The sequence below is a fragment of the Panthera uncia genome, chromosome F1, assembly GCF_023721935.1.
Source record: "Panthera uncia isolate 11264 chromosome F1, Puncia_PCG_1.0, whole genome shotgun sequence".
NCBI lineage: Eukaryota > Metazoa > Chordata > Mammalia > Carnivora > Felidae > Panthera > Panthera uncia.
Genome location: NC_064813.1, coordinates 5,746,302 through 5,763,969, shown reverse-complemented (window position 1 = coordinate 5,763,969; position 17,668 = coordinate 5,746,302).

Sequence of the window (17,668 nt, the reverse complement as noted above, 5' to 3'; positions counted from 1 at the left end):
AACTCAATTTAAAAATGGGCAAAGTGTCTGGATAGAGATTTCTCTGAAGATATACAAATTGTTAATAAGCACAAGAAAAGATGCTCAACATCTTTAGTCATCACAGAAATGTAAGTCTAATCATGAAATACCACTCCAGACCCCCTAGGCTGGCTAGAATTAAAAAGTCAGATAACAACAAGTGTTGGTAAGGATGTAGAAAAAACAAGAACCCTCACATGTTGCTATTTGGGATATAAAATGTTTCAGCTGCTTTGGAAGACAGTCTGGAAGTTCTCCAAGTGATTAAATATAGAGTTACCATATTATCCAGCAATTCCACTCCTAGATATACATTCAAGAGAAATTGAAAAATATGTCTGCACAAAAATTTGTACACAGATATTTATAGCAGCATTACTCATAATAGCCAAAAGGTGGAGGTAAATCAACAAACAAATGGATAAACAAAATGTTTATGCAAAATGTTTATATTGTATATATATATTCCATTATATTCACATAATGGAATTTTATTTGACAATTAAAAAAGAATGAAGCACTGATACATGCTACAACATGGATGAACCTTAAACATATTATGCTTGTGTGCAATCAACCAATCACAAAAGACCATATATTGTATGATCCTATTCATTTGGAAATCCAAAATAGGTAAATACAGACAAAAAAGAGGTTGCTTAGGGCTGGGTGGGAAGGGCTGGGGGATAAGAGGTGATAGCTTACCAAAACTAAAGGAGTTCTTGACCACTAAACCAGCCCTGCAAATAATTTTAAAGAGGACTCTTTGAATGAAGAAAAGACAAAATAAAACAAACAAGACCCAAAGCAACAAAGACTAGAAAGGACCAGAGAACATCACCAGAAACACCAACTCTACAGGCAACACAATGGCACTAATACCATATCTTTCAGTAGTCACTTTAAATGTAAATGGACTAAATGCTCCAATCAAAAGACATAGGGTATCAGAATGGAGAAGAAAACAAAACCCATCTATATGCTGCTTACAAGAGACTCATTTTAGACCTAAAAACACCTGAACATTGAAAATAAGGGGATGGAGAACCATCTATCATGCTAATGGTCATCAAAAGAAAGCTGGAATAGCCATATTTATGTCAGACAAACTAGATTTAAAAGTAAAGGCTGTAACAAGAGATGAAGAAGGGCATTATATCATAACTAAGGGGTCTATCCGCCAAGAAGATATAACAGTTGTAAATATTTATGCCCCTAACTTGAAGGTACCCAAATATACTAATCAATTAATCATAAACATAAAGACTCTCATTGATAATAATACCATAATAGTAGGGAACTTCAACACCCCACTTACAACAATGGACAGATCATCTAAGCAGAAAATCAACATGGAAACAATGGCTTTGAATGCTACACTGGGCTAAATGGACCTAACAGATATATTCAGAACATTTCATCCTAAAGCAACAGACTACAAAGTCTTCTTGAGTGTATATGGAATGTCTTCTAGAACAGATCACATACTGGGTTACAAATCAACCATCAACAAGTACAAGAAGATCAAGATCATACATGCATATTATCAGACCACAATGCTGTGAAGTTCGGAATCAACCACAAGAAAAAATTTGGAAAGACCATGGATACTTGGAGATTAAAGAACATCCTACTGATGAATAAATGGGTTAACCAAGAAATTAAAGAGGAAATTAACAAGTACATGGAAGCCAATGAAAAGTGAAAATGCAACAGTCCAAAACCTCTGGGATGCAGCAAAGGCATTCATAAGAGGGGAGTATATGGCAATCCAGGCCTTCTTAAGGAAGGAAGGAAGGTCTCAGATACATAACCTAACCTTACACCTAAAGGAGCTGGAAAAAGAACAGCAAATAAAGCCTAAAACCAGCAGAAGAAGGGAAATAATAAAGATTAGATAAGAAATCAATGATACTGAAATTAAAAAAAAATAATAGAACATATCAACAAAACCAGGAGCTGGTTCTTTGAAAGAATTAACAAAATTGCTAACCCCTTAGCCACACTGATCAAAATGAAAAAGGAAAGGCCTCAAATAAATAAAATCACAAATAAAAGAGGAGAGATCAGAGCCAACATCACAGAAATACAAACAATAATAGAATATTATGAGCAATTATATGCCAACAAATTGGTCAATCTGGAAGAAATGGACAAATTCCTAGAAACATATAAACTACCAAAACAGAAACAGGAAGAAATAGAAAATTTGAACAGACCCATAACCAGTAAAGAAGTTGAATCAGTAATCAAAAATCTCCCAGAGCCGTATGGCTTTCCAGGGGAATTCTACCAAACATCTAAAGAAGAGTTAACACCTATTCTTTTGAACCTGTTCCAAAAAAATAGATATGGAAGGAAAAATTCCAAACTCATTCCATGAGTCCAGCATTACCTTGATTTCAAAAACAGACAAAGACCCCACTAAAAAGGACTACAGACCAAATTCCCTAATGAACATGAATGCAAAAATTCTCAACAAGATACATTGATGTAATGTATTACAACAATACATTAAAAGAATTATTCACCACAATCAAGTGGGATTTATTCCTGGGATGCAGAACTGGTTCAATATCCACAAGTAAATCGATGTGATACATCACATTAATAAAAGAAAGGATAAGAACCACATGATCCTCTCAATAAATGCAGAGACAGCATTTGACAAAATACAGCATCCTTTCTTGACAAAAACCTCAAGAAAGTAGGGATAGAAGAATCATACCTCAAGATCATAAAGGCCATATATGAAAGACCCACAGCTAATATCATCATCAATGGGGAAAAACTGAGAGCTTTCCCCCTAAGGTCAGGAACACAACAGGGATGTCCACTGTCACCACTGTTATCCAAAATAGTGTCAGAAGTTCTAGCCTCAGCAATCAGACAACACAAAGAAATAAAAGGCATCCAGATCAGCAAGTAGGAAGTCAAACTTTCACTCTTCACAGATGACATGATACTCTATAGAGAAAACCCGAGAGATTCCACCCCAAAACTGCCAGAACTGATCCATGAATTCAGCAAAATCACAGGGTATAAAAGCAATTCACAGAAATCGGTTGCATTTCTATACACCAATAATGAAGCAGCAGAAAGAGAAATCATGGAACAGATCCCATTTACAATTGCACCAATAACCATAAAATACCTAGGTATAAACCTAACCAAAAAGTTGAAAGATTTATACACTAAAAACTATAGAAAGCATATGAAAGAAATTGAAGAAGACACAAAGAAATGGAAAAAAATTCCATGCTCATGGATTGAAAGAACAAATATTGTTAAAATGTCAATACTACCCAAAGCTATCTACATATTCAGTGCAATCCCTGTCAAAATAACACCGACATTCTTCACAGAGCTAAAAAAAAAAAAACCAATTCTAAAATTTGTATGGAATAAGAAAAGACCCTGAATTGCCAAAATAATGTTGAGAAAGAAAACCAGGGGCTCCTGGGTGGCTCAGTTGGTTAAGCTTCTGACTTCGGTTCAGGTCATGATCTCACAGTTCATGGGTTCAAGCCCCGATTGGGATCTATGCTGACAGCTCAGAACCTGGAGCCTGCTTTGGACTCTGTGTCTCCCTCTCCCTCTGCCCCTCTCCTGCTCATGCTCTGTCTCTCTTTCTCAAAAATAAACATTTTTTTAAAATAAAAAAAAAAAAAAGAAAAAGAAAGCCAAAGCTGGAGGCATCACAATTCTGGACTTTAAAGCTGTATTATAAAGCTGTAATCATCAAGACAGTATGGTACTGGGACAAAAACAAACACATAGATCAATGGAACAGAATAGAGAACCCAGAAGTGAACCCACAAACATATGGCCAATTAATCTTTGACAAAGCAGGAAAGAATATCCAGTGGATAAAGACAGTCTCTTCAGCAAGTGGTGCTGGGAAAACTGGACAGTGATATGCAGAAGAATGAATCTGGACCACTTTCTTACACCATACACAAAAATAAACTCAAAATGGATGAAAGACCTAAAGATAAGACAGAAGGCCATCAAAATCCTAGAGGAGAAAACAGGCAACAACCTCTTTGACCTCGGCCGCAGTAACTTCTTACTTGACACGTCTCTGGAGGCAAGGGAAACAAAAGCAAAAATCAACTACTGGGACCTCATCAAGATAAAAAGATTCTGCACAGTGAAGGAAACAATTGGCAAAACAAAAAGGCAACCAACAAAATGGGAGAAGATATTTGCAAATGACATATAAGATGAAGGGTTAGTACCCCAAATCTATAAAGAACTTTTCAAACTCAACAGGCAAAAAACAAATAATCCATTGAAAAAAAAATGGGCAAAAGACATGAATAGACGGTTTTCCAAAGAAGACATCCAGATGGATGTTCAACATCATTCATCATCAGGGAAATACAAATCAAAACCACAATGAGATACCACTTCACACCTGTCAGAGAGGCTAAAATTAACAACTCAGGAAACAACACATGTTGGTAAGGATGTGGAGAAAGGGGAATCCTCTTGCACTGTTGGTGGGAATGCAAACTGGTGCAGCCACTATGGAAAACACTATGGAGGTTCCTCAAGAAATCAAAAACAGAACTACCCTATGACCCAGCAATTGCACTACAAGGTATTTGTCTAAAAGGTACAAAAATGCTGATTCGAAGGGGGCACGTGCACCCCAATATTTACAGCAGCACTATCAACAATAGCCAGCAGCACTATCGACAATAGCCAAAGTATGGAAAGAGCACAAATGCCCATTCACTGATGAATGGATAAAGAAGATGTGGTATATATATACAATGGAATATTACTTCACAATCAAGAAGAATGAAATCTTGCCGTTTCCAATATAGTCGATGGAACTAGAATGAACCACCCTAAGCAAAATAAACCAGTCAGAGAAAGACAAATACGTGATTTCACTCATATGTGGAATTTGAGAAACATAAAAGATGAACATAGGGAAGGGAAGCAAAAATAAGCTAAAGACAGAGAAGGAGACAAACCATAAGAGATTCTTAAATACAGAGAACAAACTGAGGGTTGCTGGCAGGGTTATGGGTGGGGAGATTGGCTAACTGGGCAATGGGCATTAAGAAGGGCACTTGTTGGGATGAGCACTGGGTGTTATATGTAAGTGATGAATCACTAAATTCTATTCCTGAAATCATTATTACACTATATGTTAACTAACTTGGATTTAAATTAAAAAATAAATTAATTTTTTTAAAAAGAGTAGAAAGGGTTTTTTTTCCAGTCCTCAAAATAACTTGTAATAAAAAGAAACAATTTTTTCCAGACTTTTTGAGCCCTGATATCCAGTTTGAGAGTGAAGTTGTCAGCACTGATTGCATTGTTCAGAATGACCATGGAGCCAAGGAAAAAAAATAGCAACAAGTCTTCCACTTCTGTTAAAGTAAGAGTCAAATTTGGGGCAGTCGGTTGAGTGTCTGACTTGGTTACAGCTCAGGTCATGATCTCGTGGTTTGTGAGTTCAAGCCCCACACCCGCATCTGGCTCTGTGCTTTCAGCACATTTTCCCTAGATGTGGTCCACAGAATATCTCCTTTGGGAAATGTTATTTGGAGAAAATAAGATTTATCTTTTTAATTTTTTAATATATTTTTTTTGTTTTTTTTTCCTTTTTTTTAAATTTAGATTTTATTTTTTAAATTTACATCCAAATTCATTAGCATATAGTGCAACAATGATTTCAGGAGTAGATTCCTTAATGCCCCTTAACCATTTAGCCCATCCCCCCCCCCCCCAACCTCTCCAATAACCCTCTGTTCTCCATATTTAAGAGTCACTTATGTTTTGTCCCCCTCCCTGTTTTTATATTATTTTTGCTTCCCTTCCCTTGTGTTCATCTGTTCTGTGTCTTACAGTCCTCATATGAGTGAAGTCATATATTTGTCTTTCTCTGACTGACTAGTTTCGCTTAGCATAATACCCTCTAATTCCATCCACATAGTTACAAATGGCAAGATTTCATTCTTTTTGATTGCTGAGTAATTGCTGAGTAATACTCCATTGTGTGTGTGTGTGTGTGTGTGTGTGTATCTATCTCACATCTTCTTTATCCATTCATCCATCAATGGACATTTGGGCTCTTTCCATACTTTGGCTATTGCTGATAGTGCTGCTATAAACATTGGGGTGCATTTGTCCCTTCGAAACAGCACACCTGTATCCCTTGGATAAATACCTAGTAATGCAATTGCTGGGTTATAGGGTAGTTCTATTTTTAATTTTTTGAGGAACATCGATACTGTTTTCCAGAGTGGCTACACCCGTTTGCATTCCCACCTGCAGTGCAAAAGAGATCCTCTCTCTCCACATCCTCACCAACATCTGTTATTTTCTGAGTTGTTAATGTTAGCCATTGTGACAGGTGTGAGGTGGTATCTCATTGTGGTTTTGATTTGTATTTGCCCGATGATGAATGATGTTGAGCATTTTTTCATGTGTCGGTTTGCCATCTGGGTCTTCTTTGGAGAAGTGTCTATTCATGTCTTTTGCCCATTTTTTTCACTGGATTATTTGTTTTTTTGCATGTTGAGTTAGATAAGTTCTTTATAGATTTTGGATACTAATCCTTTATCTGTTTGATATGTCATTTACAAATATCTTCTCCCATTCCGTTGGTTGCCTTTTAGTTTTGCTGATTGTTTCCTTCGCTGTGCAGATTTTTATTTTGATGAAGTCCCAATAGTTGATTTTTGCTTTTGTTTCCCTTGCCTCTGGAGACGTGTTGAGTAAGAAGTTGCTGCAGCCAAGATCAAAGAGGTTTTTGTCCGCTTTCTCCTCTAGGATTTTGATGGCTTCCTGTCTTACATTTAGTTCTTTCATCCATTTTGAGTTTATTTTTGTGTATGGTGTAAGAAAGTGGTCCAGGTTCATTCTTCTGCATGTCACTGTACAGTTTTCCCAGCACCACTTGTGAAGAGACTGTCTTTATCCACTGGATATTCTTTCCTGCTTTGTCAAAGATTAATTGGCCATATGTTTGTGGGTTCACTTCTGGATTCTCTATTCTGTTTCATTGATCTGAGTGTCTGTTTTTGTGCCAAGGGTTTTTTTTTCCCTTAAATTCAGATATAATTGACATAAAATATCCTATTAGTTTCAGGTGAACCACACAGTGATTCAGTATTCTTATACATTGTGAAATGATTCCCATGATAAAGTCTAGTTATTATATGTCACCAAAGTTATTATAATGTTATTGGCTATATATTCCCCATGCTCTACATCACATCCTCATTAGTTATTTATTTTATTGTTGTATGTCTGTACTTCTTAGTCCCCTACACCTATTTCACCCCCCCACTCCCCCCACTCTGACCCATCCCTGCTGTGGTCACCAACAGCTTGGTTCCTGAATCTTTTAGTCTATTTCTGTTTTGTTTTATTTGTTTTGTTTAGATTCCACATGTAAGTGAAATCATATGTTATTTCTCTGTCTGACTTATTTCACTTCCCTGTAGATCCATCTCTGTTGTCGTAAATGGCAAGACTTCATTCTTTTTTATGGCTGATCAATTATTTATAAATAAAATACATAAATATAAATATATGTACACACATATATATATATGCCACATATTCTTTATCCATATATCTATCAATGGACACTTAGGTTCTGTCCATATCTTAGCTCTTGTAAATAATTCTGTAGTGAACATAAGGGCACACATATCTCCTCAAATTGGTGTTTCCTCAGATAAATACCCAGAAGTGAGACCGCTGGATCATCCGATAGTTCCACTTTTAATTTTTTGAGGAATCTCCCTCTGTGCTGTTTTTGTAAATGGTGTAAGATGGTGGCCCAGTTTCCTTCTTTTGCATCCAAGTGTCTAGTTTTCCCAGCACTGTTTATCGAAGAGACTGTCTTGTCCCCATTGTGTATTCTTGCCTCCTTTAATTGACCATATATGTGTAGGCTTTTTTCTGGGCTCTCTATATTCTATTTCTTTTATTGTCTATGTCTGTTTTTGTGCCAGTACCATGTTATTTTAATAACAGTGCCATGTACCATGGTTATTTAGCTTTGTAGTAGAGTTTTAAATCAGGGAGCATGATATCTCCAACTCTGTTCTTCCTTCTCTAGGTTGCTTTGAGTATTTGGGATCTTTTGTGCTTCTATAAAAATTGTAGGAGTCTTTATTCTAGTTCTGTGAAAAATTCTGTTGGTATTTTGATGGGGATTGCATTGAATCTGTGGATAGCTTTGGGTAGTATGGACATTTTAACAATACTAAAATTGTGTTCCAATCCGTAAGCACATTGTATCTTTCCATTTATTTGTGCCATCTTTCTTTCATCAATATCTTATAATTTTCAAAATACAGGTCTTTTACCTCTTTATTTAAATTTATTCCTAGGTATTTTATTTCTTCCTTTTGATGCAATTGTAGATAGAATTATTTTCTTAATTTCCTTTTTCTAATTGCTTCTTATTTATGTATAGAAATGCAATCAATTTCTGCATGTTACTTTCGTATCCTGCAACTTTACTGAATTGATTTTTAGTTCTAATAGGTTTTTGGTGGAGTTCTTAGGGTTTTCTATACAGGCATACCTTGGAGATATTGTAGCCTTGATTCATGACCATTGTGAAAAACAAATATCGCAGTAAAGCATGTAAACTTCTTGGTTTCACTGAATATAAAAGTTATGTTTACACTACACTGTAGTCTATTAAGTGTGCCATAGCAGTATGTCTGAAAAAGCAATGTTCATACCCTAATTTTAAAAATGCTTTATTGCTAAAAATAAGTTGAGTATCATCTGAGTTTTAGTAAGTGATAATCACTGATCATAGATCATCATAAGAAATATAAGAACAATGAGAAAGTTACCAAAAGGTGACACAGAGACATGGAATAAGCCAATACTCTTGGAAAAATGGCACTGATAGACTTGCTTGGTGCAGGATTGCCACAAATCTTCAATTTGTAAAAAACTCATCTGCAAACTGCAATAAAATAAAGTGCATTAAAATGAGGTATTCCCACATACAGTACTGTCATCTGCGAACAGTGACAATTTTACCTCTTCTTTTCCACTTTGAATGCCTTTTATTTTCTTGCCTAATTGCTGTGGCTGGGACTTCCCATACTACATTGAGGATAAAAGTGACAAGAGTGTGCATCCATACCTTTCTCCTGATCTTAGAGGAAATGCTTTCAACTTTTCATGGTTGAGTATGATGTTAGCTGTATGTTTGTCATGTATAGCCTCTATTATATTCAGGTATCTTCCTTCTATACCCACTTTGCTGACAGTTTTTTTCATAAACGGATGTTGCCTTTTATCAAATGCTTTTTTTGCATCTACTGAGATAATCATAGGATTTTTAATCCCTTGTTTTGTTAATGTGGTTTATCACATTGATTGATTTGTGGATGTTAAATCATTCTTGCATCCCTGGAATAAATCCTGCTTGATCATAGTGTGTGATCCTTTTATTTATTATTTATTTATTTGTTTAAACATTTAAAAATTTTTTAATGTTTATTTATTTTTGAGAGAGAGAGAGAGAGAGAGAGACAGAGCATGAGCGGGGAAGGGGCAGAGAGAGGAGAAACAGAATCTGAAGCAGATTCCAGGCTCTGAGCTGTCAGCACAGAGCCCGACGTGGAGCTTGAACTCACTATCTGTGAGATCGTGACCTGAGCCAAAGTTGGACTCAACCAACTAGTCACCCACGTGCCCTAGTGTGTGATCCTTTTAATGTATTGCTAATATCATGTTGAAAAATTTTACATATTCATCAGGGATATTGGCCCGTAATTTTCCTTTTTGGGGGTGTCTTTGGTTTTGGTATCATGGTAATGCTGACCTCATAAAAATGAGTTTGGAATCTTTCCTTCCACTTCTCATTTTTGGAATAATTTGAGAAGAATAGGTACTAACTCTTCTTTACAAGTTTTGTAGAAATCACCCGGGAGGCCATCTGGTTGTGAAGTTTTGTTTTTGGGGGGAAGTTTTAAAATTACTGATTCAATTTCATTACTTGAAGTCAGTCTATTCAGATTTTCTGTTTCTTTGTGATTCAATCTTGAAAGGTTATGTGTTTATAAGAATTTATCCAGAGGTGCCTGGGTGTCTTGGTTGGGCATTGACTCTTGATCTCAGCTCAGGTCATGATCTTATGGATTATAGGATCTAGTCCCACTTTCAGCTCTACAATGACAGTGTGGAGCCTACTTGGGATTCTCTCTCTCCCTCTCTCTCTGCCCTGCCCCTGCTCACTCTCTCTTTCTCTCTCAGAATAAATAAATAAACTTAAAAAAAATTCATTCATTTATTCTAGGTTTTCCAATTTTTTGGCATATACTTGTCCATAGTAGTCTTTTATGATATTTTATATCTCTGTGGTGTCAGTTGTAACTTCTCTTTCATTTCTGATTTTATTTATTTGGTCTCTCTCTCTTTGATAATTCTGGCCAGAGGTTTATCAATTTTTAAAAATCTTTTCAAAGATCTGGCTTTTAGTTTCAGCAATATTTTCTATTGTATCTCCAGACTTTATAACATTTATTTCACTCTAGTGTTGATTATTGCATTCCTTCTACTAACTTTGAACTTTGTTCTTCTTTTCTTAGTTCCTTTAGGTGTAAAGTTAGATTGTTTAGTTGGTATTTTTCTCATTTGTTGAGGTAGACCTACATCACTACGAACTTTCCTCTTAGAAATGCTTTTGGTATTTCTCATAGATTTTGGAAAGTTGTGTTTCCATTTTCATTTGTCTTGAGATATTTTTTCTTTCTTCTTTAATTTCTTTATCGATGCATTGGCTGTTTAGTGGCATGTTGTTTAATCTCCACGTGTTTGTGTTTTTAAAGTTTTCTTCTTGTAATTGATTTCTATTTTCATAACATTGTAGTCAGAAAAGACACTCAATACATGATTGCAATATTCTTGACTTTATTGAGACTTGTTTTGTGGCCTAACATGTGATCTGTCCTGGAGAATATTCCATGCACACTTGAAAAGAATGTGCATTCAGCAGTTTTTGGATGGAATGTTCTATATGTATCTGTTAAGTCCATCTGGTCTAATGGGTCATTCAAAACCACTGTTTCCTTGTTAATTTTCTGCCCGAATGATCTATCTATTGATGTAAGTGGGGTGTTAAAGTCCCCTACTATTACTGTATTATTGTCAATTTCTCTCTGTATGTCTGCATATTTGCTTTACTTATTTAGGTGCACTTTTGTTGGGTATTTAAATATTTACAAATGTTATATTCTCTTTTTGGATTGACCCCTTTATCATTGCACAATGAATGCCTTTTGTCTTTTGTTAAATCTTTGTTTTCAAGTCTATTTTGTCTGATACGAGTATTCCTACTCCAGCTTTCTTTACATTTTCATTTGCATGGAATCTTTTTCCATCCCTCCACTTTCAGTTCATGTGTGTCTTTAGACCTGAAATGAATCTCCTATAGAGAGTATATAAATGGGTGTTGGTTTCTTTTTAATCCATTCAGTTACCTTATATATATATTTTTTGGAGCATTTAGTCCATTTACAGTTAGAGTAATCATTGATAGGTATATACTTATTGTTATTTTGTTCATTTGTTCTTGTTGTCTTATAGTTCTTCATTCCTTTCTTCTTTTGGTCTTTACCCATATGGTTTGATGGTTTTCTTTGGTGTTATGTTTGGGTTACTCTCTCTTTATTTTTGTGTATCAATTATAAGTTTTTGGTTTATGGTTACCATTAGTTTCATATATACTGGCCTATATATACATAGCAATCTATTTTAAGCTGATAGTAACTCAAGTTTGAATGCATTCTAAAAGCAATACGTTATTACTCCCCCCAACCCCAACATTTTATGTCTTCAACATTATATTTTAAATCTTTTTATTTTATGTGTAACTGCTTATAGTAGATAAAGTTTACTATTTTTGTCTTTTAACTTTCATACTAACTTTTTAAGTGACAGATCCATTGCCTTTAGTATATATTTGCCTTTACCAGTGAGATTTTTTTCTTTCACATATTTTCTTATTTCTAGTTACAACTTTTTTCCCACTTAAAGAAGATGCTTTAACATTTCTTGTAAGGCCAGTTTAGTGATGATTAAGTCCTTTAGGTTCTGCTTGTCTGGAAACTCTTTATCCTTCCTTCAATTCTGAATGATAACCTTGCCAAGTAGCATATTCTCATTTGGAAGATTTTCCCTTTGGGCACTTTAAATAGATCCTTGCTACTCCCTCCTGGCCTGCAAAGTTTGTACTGAAAAAGATAGCTGATGGTTTTATAGGGTTTCCTTTGTGACTATTTGAGATTCTATTTGTGACTATGTAAGGTTTTCTCTTTATCTTAATTTTTTCCATTTTTAAAAGTGTTTATTTATTTATTATTGAGAGAGAGAGAGCAGGGGAGGGGCAGAGAGAGAGGGAGACAGAGAATCCGAAGTAGGCTCTGCACTGTGAACACAGAGACTGATGCAGGGCTCAAAATCACAAACTGTGAGCTCATGACCTTAGCTGAAGTTGAACCCTTAACCAACTGAGCCACCCTGGCACCCCTAATTGTTGCCATTTTAATTATAATATGTCTTGGTATGGGTCTCTTTGGGTTAATCTTATTTGGTACTCTGGATTCCTGGACCTGGATGTCTCTTTCCTACCCCAGATTAGAGAAATTTTCAGCCATTATTTTTCAGCCATTATTTCTCCAAATAAAGTTTTCTGCCCCGTTCTCTTTCTCTTCTCCTTCTGGGACCTCTATAATGCAAATGTCAGTTGTTTGATTTTATACCAGAGGACAGAAGTCCCTTAAACCTTTCTCATTTTTTAAATTCTTCTTCCTTCTTGATGTTCTGATTGAGTGACTTCCACTATTCTGTCTTCCAGAACACTGATGCATTCTTTTGTATCATCTAATCTTCTGTTGATTCCCTCCAGTATATTTTTCATTTCAATATTGTATTCTTCAGTTATGATAGGCTCTTTCTTGTATTTTATAGCTCATTGTTGAAGTTCTTACTGTGTTTTTCCATTCTTCCCCTAAATTTGGTGAACATCTTTATGATTATTATTTTGAAGTCTTTGTCAGGTAAATTACTTATATTCATTTCACTAGTTTTTTTCTGGGTTTTATCTTGTTCTTTTATTTGGAACATATTTCTCTGTGTTCTCTCTCTCTCTCCCCCCCTCTCTCTCTCTCTCTCTCCCTCCTGTCTCTCTGTATTTGTTTCTATGAATTAGATAGAACATCTGCTTCTCCTGGTCTTGAAGGAGTGCCCTTGTGTAGGAGCACCTCTTATTTAGATTGCATGTGCCTGGTAGCTTTGGCAGGTTATCTGGAGCTAGAACAGTTGTGGACTAAGTCCCAGAGCATGTTGTGCCAGAGGTGCCTTGGAATGATGACTGGGGCTGGAGCAGGCACAAGCCAGGGGCTCTGAGGTCCACCTTGGCAATTTGGCTGGAGCTGATGTGAGCATGCTCTAGGAGGTCCAGTGGTGAGCTGTGTTGGGGCATCCCTGGTGAGATGCTTAGAGTTGGAGCAGGAATGACCCAAGGGATTCCAGGACATGCCACACTGGGGCCACATTAGTAGGATGGCTGGAACTAGGGCAGGTGCAGGCGATGGGATTTTGGGGGTAGGGAATGTCTCTCTAGGGCCATCTCGGGGAGATGGTTGGAGGTGGTGTGAACAGGAGTCTGGAGCATGGTGGAGCAGTCTTAGCAGGCTGGTGAGAGCATTTGGACCTGCCTCCAGCCTTGTGCTATCAACATGGAGGTGAAATGTAAGAAATGGCACTCCTGGGTACTTCCAACACTGAGATAGTCCCAGCAGTTCCCAACATATTTGGTTGACACTCTAGGGTTAGCAAAGAGATCTCTTCCACTTATAGTCTAGTTGCCTTTTAACTGATTTATTTTCACTGTGCCTAGTGAAGGGGTGCTGAGTCTCTACACAAGCCCCTCAGGGACATTGCAAGTTTCTATTACAAGTCAACATGTTGGGGGTGGGCTTTCCTTAGCTACCATATCTCCCTCTCTGCTACCTTTCTCTATGTGGTCTTGCTATTATTTGTTGTGCAGAAGCTGTTCAATCAGCCCTCAGTTCTTCTTCAAGAGGAATTGCTCTATATGTGGGTGTACATTCAGTGTTTCCATAGGAAGAGGTGAGTTTAGGGTCTTCCTATGCTACCATCTTGGATCAGCTTCCCCAAAGTTTCTTTTAGAGGGATAAAAATGTTCTAAAATTGACTGCGACGATTGTTCCCTAAATCTGTGAACATACTAAAAGCCATTGAGCTATATGTACACTTTAAATGGGTGAATTTTATGGTAGGTGAATTATATCTCAATAAAGCTGTTTTTTTATATTAAAAAAAAGCTTTAAAGTACTTTGCAAAGAGTCATATTTAAAAGATCCCATGATTCAGCAAATTTTTCATTCCCCCTCAAATGGGTCAGATTGATTTGAAAGAAGTTTTTCTTCTCAAGATCCACCAAAAGATAGGGACATAAGGAGGAGTCAGATTTTCTGTATTTATGAGCTTTATAACAGCTTCGCAAGCTTTGTAACATTGGACAAGATACTTAACTTCTCTCTCTAAGCATCTTTTTCTCACTTGTCAGATGGAACCAATACAGTAAGAATCTTCTCTGTGGTATTGTTGTGAAACCTGGGCAAGAGAGTGGTTGTGCAGCACTCAGCAAATCCCTGCTCAGTGCTCACTGGTCATTATAATTAATAATAACTGATTATATTAGTGTTAATTATAGTAACAAATAGAATAAGTTGGTAAAACAGCCTGAAGATTCAACAAAACAAATAAATCAGTAAAAATATCAAGTTATAATAGTTTTTATTTGATTTTATCATGGAGACTAAAAGCAATGATTCCTCGCATTTATTATAATGGCCACAATAGACAAACAAACAAGCAAATAAAACTCCAGAAAATAACAAGTGATGCTGAGGATGTGGAGAAATTGTGACTCATGTACACTGTTGGTGGGAATGTAAAATCGTGCAACAGCTGTGGAAAACACTATGACAGTTCCTCAAAAAAATTAAAATAGAACCACCGTATGATTCAGCAGTTTCACTTCTGAGTATACACCCCAAAGAACTGAAACAAGGACTCAAACAGATATTTGTACACACGTTAATAAAAGCACTAGGTGGAAGCAATTTAGGTGTCCTTCAACAAACAAAAAGATAAAATAAATAACTCAGTGAAGAAATGAGCAGAAGACATGAACATACACTTTTCCAAAGAAGACATCCAGATGGCCAACAGACACATGAAAAGATGCTCAACATCACTAATCATCAGAGAATTATCAATCAAAACCAGGATGAGATACCACCTCACACCTGTCAGAGTGGCTAAAATTAACAACACAAGAAACAATAGTTGTTGGTGAGGATCCCCTGGAGAAAGGGGAGCCCCCTTGCACTGTTGATGGAAATGCAAACTGGTGCAGCCACTCTGGACTACAGTATGGAGGTTCCTCAAAAAGTTGAAAACAGAACTATGCTATGATCCGGCAATTGCACTGTTATTTACACAAAGGATGTAAAAATATAGATCCAAAGGGGGGTACATGCACCCCAATGTTTATAGCAGCATTATCAACAATAGCCAAACTATGGAAAGAGACCAAGTGTCCATTGACTGAAGAATGGATAAGGAAGATGTGGTATATACATACAATGGAATATTACTCAGCCATCCAAAAGAATGAAGTCTTGCCATTTTCACTGACGTGTATGGAGCTGGAGAGTATTGTGCTAAGTGAAATAAGTCAATCAGAGAAAGACAAATATCATATGATTTCACTCATATGTGGAATTAAAGAAGCAAAATAGATGAACATATGAGAAGTTGGGTGGGGGGAAGAGAGAGGAAAACGAGCAATAAGAGACTCTTAATGATATAGAACAAACTGAGGGTTGATGGAGGGAGATGGGTGGGGGATGGGCTAGATGGGGGATGTTGTTGGGAGGAACAGTGGGTATTGTAGGCAAGGGATGAATTGCTGAATTCTACTCCTGAAACCATATTGCACTGTAAGTTAACTAACTAAAATTTAAATAATAAAAAAGATAAACAAAATGTGGCATATACATAAAATGGGAACATACACAGTCTTAAAAAGGAAGAAAATTCGGACACCTGCTACAACATGGATGAATCTTGAGGACATCATACCAAGTAAAATAAGCCAGTCATAAAAAGATAAATACCTTATGACCTGCTTATATGAGGAAACCAGAATAATAATCTTCATAGAGACAGAAAATAGAATAGTGGTCACAGGGGCTGGGGGAGGGGCGAATGGGGAGATGTTTAATGGGTACAGAGTTTTAGTTTTGCAAGATAAGAATTTTGAGGTTTGGTTGCACAACTCTGTGAATGTATTCAACACTACTCAGCTGCACCCATAAAAGTAATTAAGATGATAAATTTCAGGTCATGTGTATTTCACCAAGATAGTAACAAGAAAAAAAGCAATGGTTATCTGTGTTATCCACTCAGTGTTTGAGAGGTGGTGCAAGGTCATGGAGAAGAGCAGGCTTTGGACTCCCACAAACCTGGGTCTGGATCTTAGCACCGCTGCATATTAACAGAGTGACCCTGGGAAACTTCCTCCATTTCTCTAGGATGAAAGCTATAAGGTTAGGAAAGTTCTCTTTCTCTAAGTGTGATATGGTAGCTAAAGAAGTTTGTGCCTATGGTACGTCTTTGTTATCTTTTTCCTATTAATGCTAATTCAAAAAAATATATATATAGCCCAGTGACCCTACAGCCAGGACTGCCAGATAAGGTACAGGACACTCAGTTAAATTTGAATGTAACACAATGAAAAGTTTTAAATAATTTTCTAGCATAAGTGTGTCCTAAATGTTACATTATATCCCCTGCAATATTTGGAATATAGCTGTATACTAAAGAGCTATTTATTTTTTTACCCAAAATTCAAAATTTTCTAAGTGTCCTGTATTGTATTTGCTAGACCAAACAACCCTGTGAACAACATTATTGTTTTCATCACTCAGATAAGTAACAATGGTTGGCTGGATGGGTGAGGAAAACTGCTTTTCCCCATATCATGGCAGTTCACTCTTGTTCTAATTCCAGTGTCCAGCTATTGGCAAAGAGTCACAATGGACTAAAGTGACCACTGGGTCTTATTTATTAATTGTCTGTTTCGTCTCCTAATTACAGTTGCTTTGAAACAAACACAGACATGCATGGGTTAACTGCTCTCCTGTTCTATTTTCTTCTCTGCATCTCATTGCAGTAAACATCTGTGAAATACCCTTTCCTCTGTGTTATGCTCCCATTTTCCTCCAAAGCAGAGCTTTATCTGTGAAGGTGGTGGCCCTGAGTCATTATCTAGAAGCTCTGCTTTGATAAAAATTAATAACGGTTAACACAGTCATCTAACAAAACTTTCATTAGGGAGTTCTCCTCCCATCTTGGAGTGTCTATGATGTCTAATGTGATTTAAATACTGTTGGCCCTACTTGCACTCACCAGACAGTCTCCTGCTGGGGACAGTGCTGTGTCATTAAAATGGAATCCACTGAGAGAGACAATAGTCACATTCACTGAATAGAAGCGCTAAAGCCATGGTTAAGTATTTTCCAGGCCTTATCTCAGGATATCCACA